Source organism: Durio zibethinus, chromosome 3, assembly GCF_047325235.1.
Source record: "Durio zibethinus cultivar Kanyao isolate XHJ-2024 chromosome 3, ASM4732523v1, whole genome shotgun sequence".
NCBI lineage: Eukaryota > Viridiplantae > Streptophyta > Magnoliopsida > Malvales > Malvaceae > Durio > Durio zibethinus.
In genome coordinates this window covers 33816220-33833640 of record NC_143164.1, presented here as the reverse complement: position 1 = coordinate 33833640, position 17421 = coordinate 33816220, and the positions used below count along the sequence as shown (strand labels likewise).

General features: G+C 25.9%; 1 long non-coding RNA gene across 1 annotated transcript; it reads left to right on the top strand.

The window, feature by feature from the left end:
- Positions 1-1247: 1247 nt before the first annotated feature.
- Positions 1248-5935, top strand: LOC149519772 (uncharacterized). Its single transcript, XR_016339460.1, has 6 exons — positions 1248-1343; positions 2626-3701; positions 4023-4091; positions 4623-4711; positions 4807-5038; positions 5554-5935. It is a non-coding gene; the product is annotated as an uncharacterized LOC149519772 (long non-coding RNA).
- Positions 5936-17421: the final 11486 nt, after the last annotated feature.

Below are 17421 nucleotides of genomic sequence, written 5' to 3'. Positions count from 1 at the left end.
TGTATGGATTAAAATTAAAATTATAAATTTATTAAATATTATAATTGCGTGAAGTAATTTAATTACATTTTAAGTTATTTATTATATTAATTTTGGTTTACATTTTTGAATAAATATTTTATTTGTTTTGAAAAAATTGCTTTTGTTGTTTTTAAATGCAAGAAATTTGAAATGGTTGATTTATTACTTAGCTTAGTGGTGAAATTAAGCCTCTCTCAAATCTTATCTTTTTCACTTTTGTCTTTCAGAATTAATTTTAATTTTAATTTTTTATAAAATATAATTAAAAAATAATAAAATTTATAATATTAAATTTTAAATTTCAAATTCACTGAATATTATTTTTTAAAATATATTATATAAATTAAACTAAATCTTAATTCATCCTTAATTTATATTTTTATATAATTAAATCTTCCTATCCTTTTGATTTTCAGTTCTTTTTTTTTTTTTTTCCAAATTTCCAATCGGAAAATCACTAAGTTATTTTTAGAAGCAAGCAAGAGTTTGCTGTTACGAAAGACATTACAAATACGTTATCACAATTGAATAATTATATAAGAAAATAAAACGAATGTATTTTGAATTGACTAAGACAATAAAAAATTATTTTAATTTTTAATTTTATTTAAATAAATTTTTTTATTTTTATTAAATTCAAATAAATTTTTAGTTTTTACTTTGTATTTAAATAAGTTGTTAATAGAAATTATTATTTTATTTAAAAAATTTATTTAAATACAAATCAAAAAATAAAAAATTTATTTGGTCATAAAAATATAAAAATTTATTTAAAAAATAAAATAATTCAGGAATTTTTTTAATATTTTAATCTTTTAAATTTTAATTAAATATACATATATTCATTGGCTATGAACAAACAAATCCACCAATCCAATCCAACCTACCTCCTAAAATATATAAAAATACAAAAAAAAATTAACTAAAATAGTGTTAATGAAATTATGTATATTTAAAATTTAATAAATAAAAGGATTACGTGATGATATTTTAATCAGCTTATATAATTAAAATTTTCATCAATAATATAAAATAGTAATTTTTAATATAATTATATAAAAAAATATAAATTTATGAAGAACATGGGCCTTTCCAAAGTTTTGGGCCTGATATGGCCAGCCTGGCTGCCACTAGAACAGTATAGGGGTAAAATAGTAATTTCACCATTTTCTTCACCACCTCTTACAAAATGTACATACGACACCAATGCCCCAAGCAAAGGTGACAGCCAAAGAACCTGCCGTGCCCACTGCCCATTTTCTCTATTCTCTTTTTCCCCTTGAACCCTAAATTTCTGAAAATCCCATTGTTTCATCACCAATGTAAGTTGCTCTCAGTTTTATTTTGTAAAAATATATGAATATAATTAGTTACACACGTTGCATTTGTCTATAGTTGAGTTGCCTTAACTATTCATGACTGAAGCATTCTTCAACTCTGAATCTAAGCTTTTTTTGTTTATTTTTGTTCATTTTATCTGATCTCACGTTGATGGGTATTTTTTTTAATCTTAATAGTAGGAAACTTGTTACTTTGTTTTTTAAGTTTGTGTTCTTGACTTGCTTCCTGTTTGAATATGGTTGCATACGAGCTGGCTGTTTATCATTGTTTGTTAGGGTTTCTTTGCTTTGGCGGGGTGATTTTTTAAAAATCTTTTTTTTTTCTTGAATTTTGTTTTATTTTTTGGATTGTGAAAAAAGATGGAGAAAATTATAGCAAATTCATGGTTGTTTTTGTCATTTTCTCAGTCCAAGTTTTGGTTTTTCCCTGTTGACTTCCCTTGCTCTGTGGAGTGTAAACAGCTCTTAAATGCTAACTTTAGAACTCTTTCTTGACATAAACTTGTCTCTCATGAGATAAGATACATTTATTACTATGTTCATTTTATGCTTATATTTGAAGCCATCCATAGGATTCATGTTGTTGCCCTGTTTTAATTTCTCGCAATTGGTTAAGTTGATTTCAACTAAGTGAACGGGAGAACATGTTCTTGGCTTCTTAGTGTAATCAATAATTGATGGTGTTAAATCTTTGATTGTATAGTACTTCCAGATCGATTGCACCTGTTTCATTTCATTATAGGCTCTTTTATCTATTTCACCCACTTTGTTTTGACCACCCACATTCCCATTTCCTGATTATCAATCTTCAACTATCCCTATAGTTCTTTATCCAAATGCCGATTAAATCATAATCATGCATAGTCCAAGTGCCTCCTGAAAATTTGGCCATGCAGTATGTGTTTATTTGTACTTCACTTGCAAAAGGTGGAACTATATTATTTTTGGTTCTTGGTTGTTGCTATGATATTGTTGTTATATTTAACTAAGCAAGCTTTGGCTATAGGCTAAAATAATCAATATGCTCAAGTTTTTATCTTTTTGATGGGACTAAGTGTCATTTTCCATGCTTCTTACTGCAATACGTTGATGGACTAGTTATAAGTATTTTTATTTTAGTAGTATTTGATTTATTATCTATTTTTTACTAGTTAAGGATAGATTGATTTTACTTCTGGGGATATGGGACAACTTGGTCTGGAGAACCCTTTGATGTTACTGAATTCTGGTGGGAGTGCCAATGATTTCTCTTATGACTTTGTAGATGATCCAAACCACTCTTTCCTGTGGCAGCTGGAAGAAGTGCGAACCAGCCCAGTCCCCAGTCATTATCTCAGTGGATTGATTGTCCCAAAAACACCAAACTGTTACGTTGAATTTCTAACAGGAAATCTTGAAAGGGTTCATACTGCAGATGCCTTAAGAGAGCATTGGTTGTCCAGTTGGTGGCATACATGTTCTTGATGGTATCTCTGAGATTCAAAGAGAATTGCTCCATAGCAATGAAGAAAAGGCTTACAGCCCTGGACCCAACGGCTACTCCCTTAAGTCAGAGCATGGGAAGTCAAAGCTATCTGCTTGCACTACCAATATCAGCAATCATGAAGCTTCAACAAGCCTATAAGAATACTGCCTCATAAAAATGATCGTTCTCATCTTCTTTCTTGTAGCGATTATATTTGATAAAACACTTTCGCTATTAATTTCAAAAAACTGATTATGTCTGACAGGAAAGACTTTTGAGGCCACAATATAGATTATCTGTGTGCAAATTTCCAAACTCGGAGTATGAGTTCCATAATTATGTTGCATCCATCTGAGACTCTTGCTGCAAGAACCTGCTCAAACTTAGAATTAGCAGGATTTACTGATAATGCAACATCATGTCTATCAGCGAAATCATGCTTTCTGAATGCGAGAACCAAACGAAGATGATTGTAATGTTTTTCAACTTCAACCAGATGAAGAAACCATTTCTGCACCCAGTTCCCTGTCGTAACCACATTGCAGTGCACCCAAATCAAGAGCTGCTGCAAGTGATCGTGAAAGCTATCATCGATCCTAGCCTTTAAACAAACTAGTACTACTGTGAATCTGAGCACGCACACATTGATGGTTATTACCCTTGCATCTTTGGATATGCATGAGTTTGGAATCTGGACGCTGTCTCATTGTTTTAGTTTGGATTTTCAAACATTTACATACATTTATTATTATTATTATTATTATTATTATTATTATTATTATTATTATTATTTCTCTTCTATATAAACAGCAGTGCAGTTAACGAATTGCTGAAATTATCAATCATTGCAGGAACAGCTTCCAAATTCTTAAGAGGTAATTTATTTCTATATCTATATGAACAAGTGAAAAACCTAGGTGCACATCTACTTTTTTTTCCATTAGGAGGCTAAATCAGTATATAATCTCATTTTCCTTGTATTCTGGGAAAGACTTTCTCGCTCATCTTCCATTGCATTTTACTCATAGTTGTCTCATAAATTAGCTGTCTTTGCGTTTAAGTTGCATAAAAAATGCACAAAAATCTACCGAAGGAACCATGGAAGAGTTACAGCGGCAACATTGCACATAAGGAGCTTTGGTCCCTTTTTTTTGTGGAAAATTCTTTCATCCATTGATTTGTCACATTTGTTTTAGGTAGCATGGTCAAGCAACCGCACTGGATGATTTATTGATCATGTCAAGTTTCTACAGTTGCAAATAAAGGTAGTTTTTTTGTCTGATTTTGTTAATGTCATGCTATATGTGCGAATTTATGCATGTCCTTTCTTTTTTAATTAAAAGTAGAAAACTGCTTACGTGAATATTTCTGTTTATACATTACACCATTTCATTACGATCATATGCAATAGAGATGCAGTTTGCTCCAACATTCAATCTTCACTCTTTGGTCACATTCTTTGCTTACTATATATATTTGTTTTTGGATGCTATGGGTTGTCACTCATCATTGTATGAAGGCATATTGCAGAATATCTCCTTAGGTTTATTTAAATGTTTAACTGATTAGCTTTGTGGGTTAAGAAAACCTAGGGACATGATGATCTAAGATTAGGGGTGGACGCTGTCAATCAATCCTTCTAGATTCTAATTGCTTACATTTTTCCCTTTTCATGTTTCCCAACACGCTAGTCAGTCTGTAATGCAACGGTGTAAATTGCAATGATATCAAGCATGAAACAAATTGTTGATCTTGGATTTATTCATCTTTCCAAGTTATAATATATATATTTGTAGTTGTAGCACTGCATTCAAGTGGAAATTCTACAGTACAGGAATTAAGTCAAAGCAGATTGGGAGGCGCCTTCTAATCTGTTTTTCTTGAGGTATTAGTCTCATGCCCTTGCTATATAAGATAGTTATAACATGAATCTTGGAAATGTTTTTTGAATTGAATAAAATTTCCCGCAAAAATTTGCAGGTATATGGTCACTATGTTCTCCATGAACAAATGATAAATGAAACTCTTGAATGGATGATGGGGAAGTTACTAGAGATAAATCCATCAGCAGCAGCTAGCTATTAAAGAGCAGAGGACTTTAAATGATATCATGTAACGGCTTGCACAGAGTTACATAGATAGTCCATATGCCACTGCCCTATCTGCTTATTTAGTTAGTAGTATTTTTACTACTTTCATGGTCAGATACCAGGTAATTACTCCAACTAAAGACTATCCAAGTTCCATTTCTTTTGTGGAAAATATAACCAAAACGATTATAGTAGTTTCAAAAATAGTTTCCAAAACAACGGCTAATGTTATCCTCCTTGCATGCTTGCTTCTGATAAAGGGAGCGTATAATTGATAAGTGGAAGCAAATTAACGGTAGTCAAAACAAAGCCCAGAATAGATCCATTAGACTGTAGTGTTTCGGTGGTGGTGGTGGTGGTGGTGGTGGTTGCGGTTGCCACCTCAGCCAATGCCACCTTGCTTCAAATGTGACCATGCCCTCGATCCCACGACCTTTGCTAGATATAACTGACCATTTAAAAAAAAAGAGGAACCCGTATTAATCTAAATTTAGATAATTTCTGTTGTTATGATTAAGTACTGGCATAAATATGGCTAGTGCGTGTTTCTTTTTCTGCTTCTCTTGTTTCTAATGTGCTTTTGAGTTCAAATAAAGTCTGCCAACAACCGGTTTGTTTTGTCCATGTTTACATTCAGTTAGCTGATTTCTTTTGGGAACCCATGGTTGGACTTGGAGTCTCAGTTATCTCTGTCTGGAATCAAATGCAGGACCATTGGGAATTAGACAAGGTTGAAGGCCCCGAGGTATGTCCTTTTCTTTTGATTTGGGTCAATGGAACATGAGCCATTTAACCCAAATACAAAATCTCAAGCTTCTGGGCTTTATTTAGATTGTCTTATTTGGACCAAATCTTGGCCCTAACACTCCTCCATTTTTGCCTTGTCTTCATACTCTTAACAAAAGCAAAATCCAAAGTAATAAAGGAGTAAGGGATCTGCATTGCAAATTCGGAAAACTTTGGAATCATTGTTTTCCAAGATTTTAAGGATTAATAAATGCCAATCAATAACCAAGGCCCTAGAAATTAGATTTCTAAAATGTGCATAGATCCTTTGGATAGAGTGGGGTACACATAAAGCCAATAAAGTCAATCATCACTAGTACTGCCAAAAATGACTGAAATGGTTTCCAAGTGGCAAAGATCATATGAATGTTGGAATGCAACTAACTTTGACATCAAGTAGGGCAAGGTATAGTCCATAATGCCTCAAATGATCAGCTCCTAATCAACATGCCATATGTGTCACAACATGGGATAGTTGCTACAGATTTGCCATCAATTAATTTTGTCATTTACGTAACACAGTTTTCATGAAAAACTTTGCCTTATCGAGTGGTATCGCATTATTCTTCACGCTCAAGCGACTCCTTTATCTGCATGACCGTATCCTGCCAATCATTACTCATTAGTATTGGGAGATAAGTCATAGCAGCCAAACCAATCCACCCATAAGACTACAACTGCTCACTGCCGATTTCGCCTCACGAATCGATGGGATGGGATTGTTTTCATATGGAAAATTCCCCATCAATGATTGAATCGCTACATTTTTTGCTGCTTTCTGGACTCTGAGTCGCAATTCCTAGAACTCCTTCGGCATGATCTTATCGCATTGGATAGAAGCAAAGGATCAGAAACGTGAATAAAGAGTTGCTTCAAATTTCTTCAAAGTTGGTTCAAAAAATCTTTATGTTTGACTTTTGTGATTGATTTATGTATTCTCTGCCCCAAAGTCCAAAAGTAAAGTTCGAATTTTTCTTTAATGATCGTTTAAAGGATCTAATCAGTGATGAAGAATCAACCCACCACTCAGCTTAAAGCAAAGCATGCAGAAAAAAGGTCTCCAAGATGGGCACAGTTAGCAGTTGGGGAACAAAGTAAAAGACTACAGCTTTACAACAAGATATGGTTTGACGCATGCTTTATTTTTAAGGGCGGTTTGGTTCGATCGAGACATCTTCCAAAATTGCTCTGAAATTCCAGCAAATTTTTTTTTTTTTTATAGATTTGATAATTTTAGATGTAATAAATTACATGATACGAAAATCATAAAAATATAAAAATTATAAAATTTTAAATTTTGATAAAATCTTATATAAATTTAATAAAAAATTATTTTTTATATTTAATATATTAATATTAATTATAATACAATAATTTTGATATTTAATTGTAGAACCCAAAATCAATAACCCCTAATTTGAGTCTCGTAAGCTTTCAAATGAGTTCGTAATCTATCATGTCTCACAGTTACATGTGTGTGTGTATACTTTGGTCTACGGTTTCTAGGTTGTTAACAGCAGGCAACTTTTCAAAGCAAATGATAGAACACTCTACCAATCTTGGGTTTTGTCTTAGCGTTTTTGTTTCATGTTCATTTATTTTCTTGTCATTAGGAAGAGTTTTGTTGGTAACCAAAACGCAATGAGGAAACCCTCGATTCTCAACACAGCAACCAAGGGAAAGTTTTTCCATCTATCTAGAAATTCTGAACAAATCCTCAATTCTCAACACGACAGCCAAAGGGGGATTTTTTCATCTATTTAGAAATTCTTACGACTCCCCACCTTCTTACTCTTCCATATTGCATTTTTGTTTTAATTAATTTTTTAAGCAAAATTGATTATTCAATTCTCAAACCCAAATCATTAGTCAAAAAAAGTTTTTTCTCACAATTCCTACCTTTTCCCTCGTTTCTATTGCATAAAGATAACGTTTTGTAAAATCACTATAATAATATAATCATCAAAGTCATCTTATTATTAACATGATCTTATCACTTATAATTTAAAATTATTTTATTTAATTAACAATCATTAATTTTTATGAAATAAAAATTATTGTATTTAATATTACTAAAAAATAAATATTATTTTATTTAAAAGTATAAAAACAACTATCATATTGTAATAGTTACATAAATTAATAATGTTAATATTATTTAAAGATAATAATTTATAAAACGTTAGTAATATTTTATTTATTTTATAATAAAATATTATTAAATTATTAAATTAATAAATATATTGTTGATAGGTAAATTAATTTTTATAATATAAATTATGTAAAAATATTTGAATTAAAAAATAAATCTAATATATTAAATTCATAATAAAAGAAAAGAAAAATAATTAAATTATATATAAAAAAACTTACAAATTATTTTTGAACTTGTTAAAATGAATATTAATTTGAAAATATAAAAAATGATAATATAAAATAATTATAATTTTAAAAGAATGGAAATTTTGAACTCACATTAAATGAGCAATATTAACGATTGTTAATTTTACATTTTACTTTATTTCGGTAATAAAAGTTTCTCACCCTTTTGCATAAAAATTAAATTACTTTTCAAGATAATAATATGATCACTTTCTGTGATTCAAGATCATTGTCACATAAAATCATCAAATGTTTATCAAATATAATGATTTAATTACTATGTGTAAATTACTATAATTTTTAAAATGATATCAAATGCTACGAAAAGGATATAAACGGTGGCAATTGGGGTGTGTTTAACCGGTCAAGGCCTACCCCAACCGAAAGGATATATATTTTCTTTTATTTCTTATTTTTATTTTTTAGAAAATAATTTTTTTGTTATTTGTTTTCTAAAAATGTGTTTGGTAAATAAAAATAAAAATTATTTTCTAAAAATATAAAAAAGGAAATAAATAAAATATTTAATGATATTATTATTAATGTTATCTAATTATAAATATAATATATATTAATTAATTAATGACATTAAAAAGTGTTCAAATATGATAACTTGCAAAAGATAAGAAAAAGTAATGTATATCTCTTGTTTTCACAATTGAAAACATCTTTTTTCTGTTTTCATATTTCAACCCATTTTTATTTTTATTTTCTAAAAATTTGTTTTCATCTTCAATTACCAAATATATATTCACTCATGTTTTTCATTTTCCAAGAAAATGAAAATAGTATATATTCCTAAATTTATGAAATTATTTATGAAATTATTTGATTTTATAGTAAAAAATCAACATTTATTATGTTTTCATTTTTTTTACGCAACTTTTGTTTTTGTTTTCATTTTTTTTTTCAATTTTAACTACAAAATTCATTATAAAATTTATTTTTTAAATATTTTTCATATTATTAATAATATTTACATATTTTTTCAAATCTAATGACACCCAAATTGCACATATTTTTTTAGTAGTTTGTCTTTTCTATCTCTAATATCATTATTTTTTTTATCTTATCAAATTCCAATACTTTAAATTATTTTTAAAAAATAATTATCCAAACAATACAATTATAAACTTTTTTATTTTAAATTGATAAATTTCAAAATGCTTAAAATTTTTCAAAATTTCCTATCCAAACGCACCCTAAGATTGTTAGATTTAATTGCTCCTTTAATAGTTTTTATATGTTTAATGTATCTTTATTTTCTGCAGAATAGATTATATTCCATACTTAGTATAGATGTTTTTTAGTTTTGCAATTTGGTAAGTTGATACTTTTAGTGTCATATGATGTTAATTTCCTTCGGTTTCTTTCAATTTTTTTACAAGCTTATATTTAAACAGGTTTGAGATGAGCTTTCCCTTATTTTAAGTAAGATTTATTATGAAGTCTTTTAGAACTTTAACTACAAAATTTTTCAAGTAATTTAATTATACTACTTTTTAAAAATAATTTATGTGCATCCTATCTCTTTTCCTTTTTTAGGATAATGACAATAAATTTCTATTGAGATAAAGATAAATTATGCTTTATAAAGTTAACAGTAAATGAGTTATCTAATTATTTACATATATAAATCTTAACTTCAATAACTTGATACAGATTGATGGAGTTTGATTATAAAATTATAGATGAGGAAAGCATAAATCCTTCTAAAGTGAATAAGTAGCTAAATGATGAGAAGCAATCTATGGTAAAGTTAGTTTTTTTTTTTTTTAACCTTACATTAATAATTACTAGAAAAAAAAATTCATGCATGATAGAGTGTTTAAGTGTTAGGCAAAAAAAAAAAAAAAAGAGAATAGAAATAATATTAAAGAATTTTTGTTTTGAGGCATCAAGAACACTTTATGCCTCTAGAATATAACAAAACCTTAAACTCTCCAATCATAAATAGTGAAATAATTATACTAAAAAATTTATGTATAATAAATGATCAGACATAAACTTTTATTCAAATGGTTATAACCTTTTGTATAATCATGATTTTTATGAACAATAATTTATTTATATTAAAATAGTTATGACCATTTGTTATATAATAATTATTTTTTTTCAAATATAATTATTTAAAATATGAGTATAATTAATACAAAAATTAATTTTATTCATCAATACTTAATTCTTTCTATCCAATGTGGGATGCATCACATTTTAAACTACCAACAATCCCTTACTAGTTTAAAATATTGGTACTTAATCTTTAACCTTTCACACAAATAAATATTATGAATATAAAAAGTTATCTTTCGATTTAAACCTTCAATTAGCATATATATCTTAGAATTATAACGAAATTGATGGTGTCCGTAGATTAAACCTCAATTTGTAGTGTTAGAATTGAAAATATAACGCACATAATACTTATTTATTCTTCTATTAGAGGTTTATAACTGTTTTAGTACTATTATAGCTATGTGCTTCTTCTATTCACAAATATTTATAAGAGAGACCTCAATTCTTTTTGTTGAAGTGGCACCACTTCTATGGTTTTATAGGTAGAGTTTTCATTATATCTTGATTGCTTAAATAATAAACTTCATTAAAAGTATAAAAACTCATCCTCCTTATGTAATGGATCACACTAGTTTCTAAAATTTAAATGGATTTTACTGGTACTTAACAAACACATAACAATAACTTGTTTTTACCCATTAAATTTTCTAATAAGAGATTACTAATTCAAAGTGGGTTTCCCATTATTGGTGTCTAATAGTAAGGTTTTAAATTTATTTTACTTGTAGTACTACTAACCAAATATCTTAGAATTCCATTTTCTTTTATGGTAATTACCTTTATTTGAGATTGAATTTATAATATAATCACTTTAGCATGTCTAGATTTTTTATTTTGTATATCATTTATATGCTCTAGACATTGATGCCTCGTTATTATCATTTTAAAAAATGGATGATATTCGTTGTGGCCACAACTCTAGACTCATTAAAATAAAATTTTAACTATTCTATTTCTATACTTTTATCTATTTTAATAAAATTATTTTTCTAGTACAATTACATAAATTGAATGAATAAACCAAACCATTTTAGTCTTTTTAAGATATATAAGGACATTTTTTTATGTTTTTGCTTTAATAAGTGTACTGAACTTATTAGCTTATATAATTTGTTTATAAAATCTTATCACATCTAGCATGTGCAAATATCCATTTTTTTATTAATGAATGTCTAATTCAATTATCAAGATATCATATTAATCAAGTTGCCATTTCACTTATCTTTTTACTCTTTAATTTTTTTTTAAGTAGGAAGCCTTTAAATCCACCCCGTGAAAGATAATTAGTATATATTCACTATTTTAATATTTTCTTCTCATAAAAGTTTCAAAACTTTTATTTAAACTTAATATGAGAGTATATATTAATAAGAATGATGTCAAATATAATCACTCAAAATTTTTTTTAGTATACTCATGCTTTTTTATAGTCTTTTTTTGAGACTTTCATGCCAATTAATGGAGACTTATGAATCTATTTCATCATGGACACCATTCACCAATTTATTACCATGAGAAAAACCATGTCCATCACCCAAATGGGTCAAATAGCATTCATATTATTGTTTAATTATTTTTTATATTCACAAAATTTTTGAATCACTCATGATTTTTAAAGTAAATATAATTTTATACTTTCACTATATCTTAAAACTAAAATAATGGATGTTGATCATTTATACAAGCCATAATTATTATCAAATAAAATTTAAAAATATCACTTTTATGCATAAACCACTGAGCAAAACTATTTGTGAATTATTTATAAATAAATAATTTTCAAACTTATCAAAAGTACTATTTATTTAAAAGTCATACCACTTTCTCCATGGCTAATTCATTTAGTGATCAATTCCAAGGATTAAGGCTATTGTAAGTGAACATCATTATCAAATCCACATATTAAGGGTGTATGACCAGTACACCTTCTTGCCTTAAAATTATAAAAACCCATAGAGATTTGTGCATTTTCCTTTTTTAATTAATCTATGCACAATAATGTCACATATTCTTACAATTATTTATAATCTCTATTTGTATTAAAACAAACTTTATTTAAATTGTCTTAATTGCAAACCATGTTATGTTCTTTTTGGCATTCTAAAATAAAGCTTTTCAAATCCATAAACAAGGCTAATAAGATATTAGTAGATTGCCTTCAAATTATCGATAATTAGCAATAGCCTTTAATGTTATTAACGATGTGCCTTTTCCATTTAAACTTGAATATCACATTTAACCCAATTGGTTGGCCAAATTTTAGGTTTGAAATAGTAACATAAAATTTCACAAATAAATTATGCCAATATATTCACCTTATTAATTTGATACTTCTGCTAGCCATAATTTTGAAAAAATCCATTCCAGTGAAACTTTTGGAATGCATAATTAATAAATTGATAAACTTCATAAATATATTGTATGGCTAAAGCTGAAATGAAAGTGCCCTTAAGGTTTAAATGTGACACTTAACTATCATATGATTTATTTTATTGTTTTTTTACCCATAACCGTTATCTTTTCTATTTTTTTATTTGTTATATGAATTCATACTTATTTTTTTATTTTTTATCTGAATTCATACTCTTTCTCTCTCTAAAAATTCATACTCTCTCTTTAAAATAAAATTAATTTTCTCTCTAAACCTAGACCAATCCACAAATTGTAACCTTCAAACACTAAAAAACTATTACAATGCCGAAAACTCTTCACATTCCCCTATCTTTAAACTTCCAAACCTTAAACAAAAAAAATTAACAACCCAAAAATTAGTGTTGATCTACCGCTCGCCTCCTACTATCTACCCACTGTAGGCTATTCAATAGTTTTCAAAAACCCCAAGCAAATCCTCTTCTTTTCTCTTATTCTGCTTTTTTTTTTAGAATTTTCTAAGTCTCCAACACAAGCCTAGATCAAAGCACTAAATAAAAATTGTTATCACTTTCTAAACTTCTCAACCACCTTCAAACTTTCAAGAACAACACCAAATCAGAAGAACTTAAAAATCCAAAAACTAGTAATAACCCACTACCTCCGCCACTGTCGTTACCTTGTCAAAGCCACCAAAGACTTTTTCTTTTATTCATTTACACCAATAATGTTTTTTTCCTCTGTTTATAAGAATAAATCCTAGAGACCGAACCTTAATCTCATAACTTTATGTATTTTGTTGTTGCAATTTTTTGTTTTCTTGACTGGGTGGTAATTTTTTATTGTGGATTTTTCTCTAAAACTATTTGTTGGAATTTTGGTTTTGTTTCTGAGCTATTCTATTGAGGCTTTATTGATGAAGTTTTTATTGTTTGTGTAGTGGAATTTGGCTTTTTAGATTGATTTGATTCTCGATAGTTTCCTGTTTGTTGGCAGTAAAATGGATATTTTTTGGTGGTTTGAAGGTTACTATTTGTGGATTGGTCCAGGTTTAGAGAAAGAATTTTTTTTATTTTAGGGAGAGAAAATGATTTAGAGAGAGAGTATGAATTCAGATAAAAAATAAAAAAAAGAGAAAAAGTAATGATTTTGGGTAAAAAAACAATAAAACAAATCATAAAGTAGTTAAGTGTCACATTTTAAACCTCATGGGATATTTTTATTTCGACTTTAATCACAGGATAAATTTCTAAATTTTACTTTTAATAAATACCAAAACCCAAGTAATATAAAAAACAATCATGAAATTGGATTCATGCAACCGAATCAAATAATGAATTAATGACATACTAATTTTAAATAGAAATTAAAGAAAATTTTATCTGATATCACAATAGAGAATTGTTTCTCTTTGTGCATAATTATTTAAAAAATTCAGATTTCGCCAATGCATTTCCAAATTTCTTTCACTTGCATTTCCTAAAAAATTCTAAATTTTTTGAAAAAATCTAAAAATTTTTAGAAAATAGAAAAAAATTTTAAAAAAAATCTAAAAGCTTTCATTTTTTTAATCTTACAATTTTATTTTTTATTTATTTTTAAAATTTTTTAAATTTTTTGGATTTTTATTAAAATTTTAATTTTTTTTTTACTTTCTATTCTTTAAAATTCTTTTAAATTTTTAGAATGTTTCAGAATTTTGAAATTATATAATTTTTCAAAAATTTTTAAAAATTTTTACAATTCTTTTAAAATTTTCAAAATTTTTTATGTTTTTCTAAATTTTATAAATTTTTCAAAAGTTTTTTGGTTTTATTAGTTTTCAATTTTTTTAGTTTTTGTGATTTTTTAAATTTTAAGAAAAAATTTTTTAATTAAAATTTTCATTTATATGAACTTTTTGGATTTTTATTAAATTATTATTTTTTTATATCAAAATTATCAAAAATTTTATAATTTTTGAAAATATTTCACAGTTTTTTAATTTTGTATAAGTTTTAAAAATTTTGAGAATTTTTCAAAATTTTTGGAGTTTTTTTTTAATTTATTAAAATTTTTAGGATTTTTATAGAATTGTTTTGAATTTTTTTAGAAATTCTTTAAAATTTTTGAGAAAATTTTAAAGTTTTTTAGAAAATTTTAGAAAATTTTTAGATTTTTAAGAATTTTTTAGAGTTTTTTAAAAATTACTTAAAATTGTTTTTTAATTTTTAGAATTTTTTAATATTTTTAAAATTTTTTTCTCATATTGATGTGGCATTAATGATGTGACTTTAACTAGACTTTTTTGACACATGTTAACATTTTATGCAATGTTAATGTCACTTCAGTATTTTGGACTAACACGTTACTTCGAGATACTAATGTGATAACGAAATGAAAGTTAAAATGTTAAATTGACAATTTTATTTTTTTGAATACTAAACTGATAGAAACGTATAGTTTAGAGGTCATTTTTATATTTAACCTTTTGTAAATTAAAGAACTCACTTCCTATGTAACATTAAGGAAAAGTATGTTTATCTTATTTTAAAGGGAAAAATGATGAATTTTTAAAGTTTTGACTACTTTGAGTTCAATTTTGACTTAGAATAATGTCAGTTGAGTTGTTAAATTTAAACAATTTATAAGTTATCTTCCATGCCCTTTTGTATTCATTACCTATAAGCTATAAGAATTTTATTTGTTTTATATTGTTGAATATAGTGAACCTTGTAGCTTTAATTAGAAAGTAAATGTGAGTTTTTTTTTTTTTAGCAATGCTTGTTGATCTAAGTAATAAAAAACTCGATTTCCTTTAAGTAAAGTCTCAATTTCGAATATTGTGAATAGAAAAAATAGAGTTTGGAGAGTTTATCCCCTTTATGGGGTCAAATCCAGCTCAATTTTAAATTAATCAAGATCCAAAGTGACTATCGAATATCAAAGAGTCTCAGACAAAAAAAAATGTGAGTTTTTTTTTTTTCAAACTAAGGAATTGTTGTAGCAAAATGGCTCTGAGGCTAGTGTCTAAGAATTTCAAAAATAAAATTTTACATATGTTATCTTTTGCTTCTTTACTACGTTCACATGACAAAAGTTTTAGTGTTTGGCTTCCTCTTTCTTTCTCTATATAACTTTTTTTTGTTTATTTAATGATTGCTTTTTTTTTTTTTATTTGTTTACCAATTTAAATTAACATCTTAAAAGATCTCTATATATGTTTCTTAGTCTCCATGGATGCCTTTGTACTTCTTTTTAAGATCTTTTTTTTTTATTATTATGTAATGTGAAACTTTGACTGATTTATTATGTAACCTACCCTTAAATGATATACCCGACAATTATATAAACTTTGCTTTTACCATGAAAAAAAAAAAACAAATCACAGCAAGTATGAAAAACTAACTAATATATTTATATATATTATGTAAAGTAAAGTAAAACCCCACTAAAATGTTCAGTTGTTATTAACAAGTCAAAGGATATAGGATGAGATGATAGTAACAATAACTTTGAGCTTAAATCATAAGGGATATTTATTTAAAAAAGAAAATACCATGGACAAATCTCCATAAGAAGTATTCATAAATCGAGTCAGACCGAAAGTTTGATTAATCTTTTAAAGGTTTTCTTTTAGATCTAATTTGTTAAATTTAAGAGGTTCCAAATTTTCAAAAAAATATATATTAAAATATTTTTAAAATTATTAAAATTAAAAAATATTTTAATATTTTAAACTAAAATAAAATTAAAATTTTTTATTAATAATTCAATGAATAAAAGCTAAATTCAAAAACCTATCTATCCTTGATTGTATATTCTTAGACAGATCTATCCTTAATTGTTTGTTCTTTGAATTAGAGCATGAGAGATTAATGGATGTTAAGGATGGAGGGACATAATTAAGTAGAGCACAAAACTTTTTTTCTTTGGTTACATATAAAAATAGTCTATAAATTATATATTTTTTTGTTAATTTGGTACCTAAAAAAATAAAGTTATTAGTTTGATACTTTAATTTTTATTCCGTCATTCACTTAAGTATTTAAAATTAACGTTGTCAATTAACTTGTTAATATGACATAAACATTTAATAAGATGCTGACATGTGTCAAAAGGTCCAATTAGTGCTAATAATCAATATCATGTCAGCATTAAAAAAATTTCAAATAAATTTTAATTTTTTAATTATAAAAAATTAAAAAAAATTTAAAAACCTAAAATTTTTTTTAAAAGGTCTAAAATTTATTTTTAAATATAAAAAATTCCAAAAAATTTTTAAAAATTCTAAAAGAATTTTTAAAAATTTTAAAAAATTAGAAAAATAACAAAAAAATTCTAAAAAGTTTTAAAATTTTCTAAAAAATTAAGGAAACTTAAAAATTTTCTAAAAATCTCAAAATTTTTTAAGAAATTCAAAAAAAATTCTAAGAAAGAAGATTTTAATAAAAATAAAATTTTCTTAAAATTAAAAAGACATTTACTAAAACTTTAAAATATTTAAAATAAAAAATCTAAAATTCTTTGAAAAAATATAAACATTTTAAAACATTTTAAAAAATTATGAAATTTTTTCTTTTTTTTTTTTGGTTTTACAATTTAATTTTTTTATATTTTTTGAATTTTTTTTTTATTTTTGTGATTTTATATTAAATTTTTAAGTTTATTTATTTTAATTTTTAAAATTTTCAGAATGTTTCAAAATTTTAAAATTATTTGATATTTTCAAAATTTTTAAAAAAAAATTTAAATTTTTTTTAAAGTTTGCATATTTTTTCAAAAATTTTATATTTTTAAGATTTTCAATTTTATATTTTTTTAATTTTCAAAAAATTTAAATTTTATCTAAAAGTTTCTTTTTTAATTTTTTGGATTTTTTTAAAAATTTTCAGAATTTTTGAATTTTTAG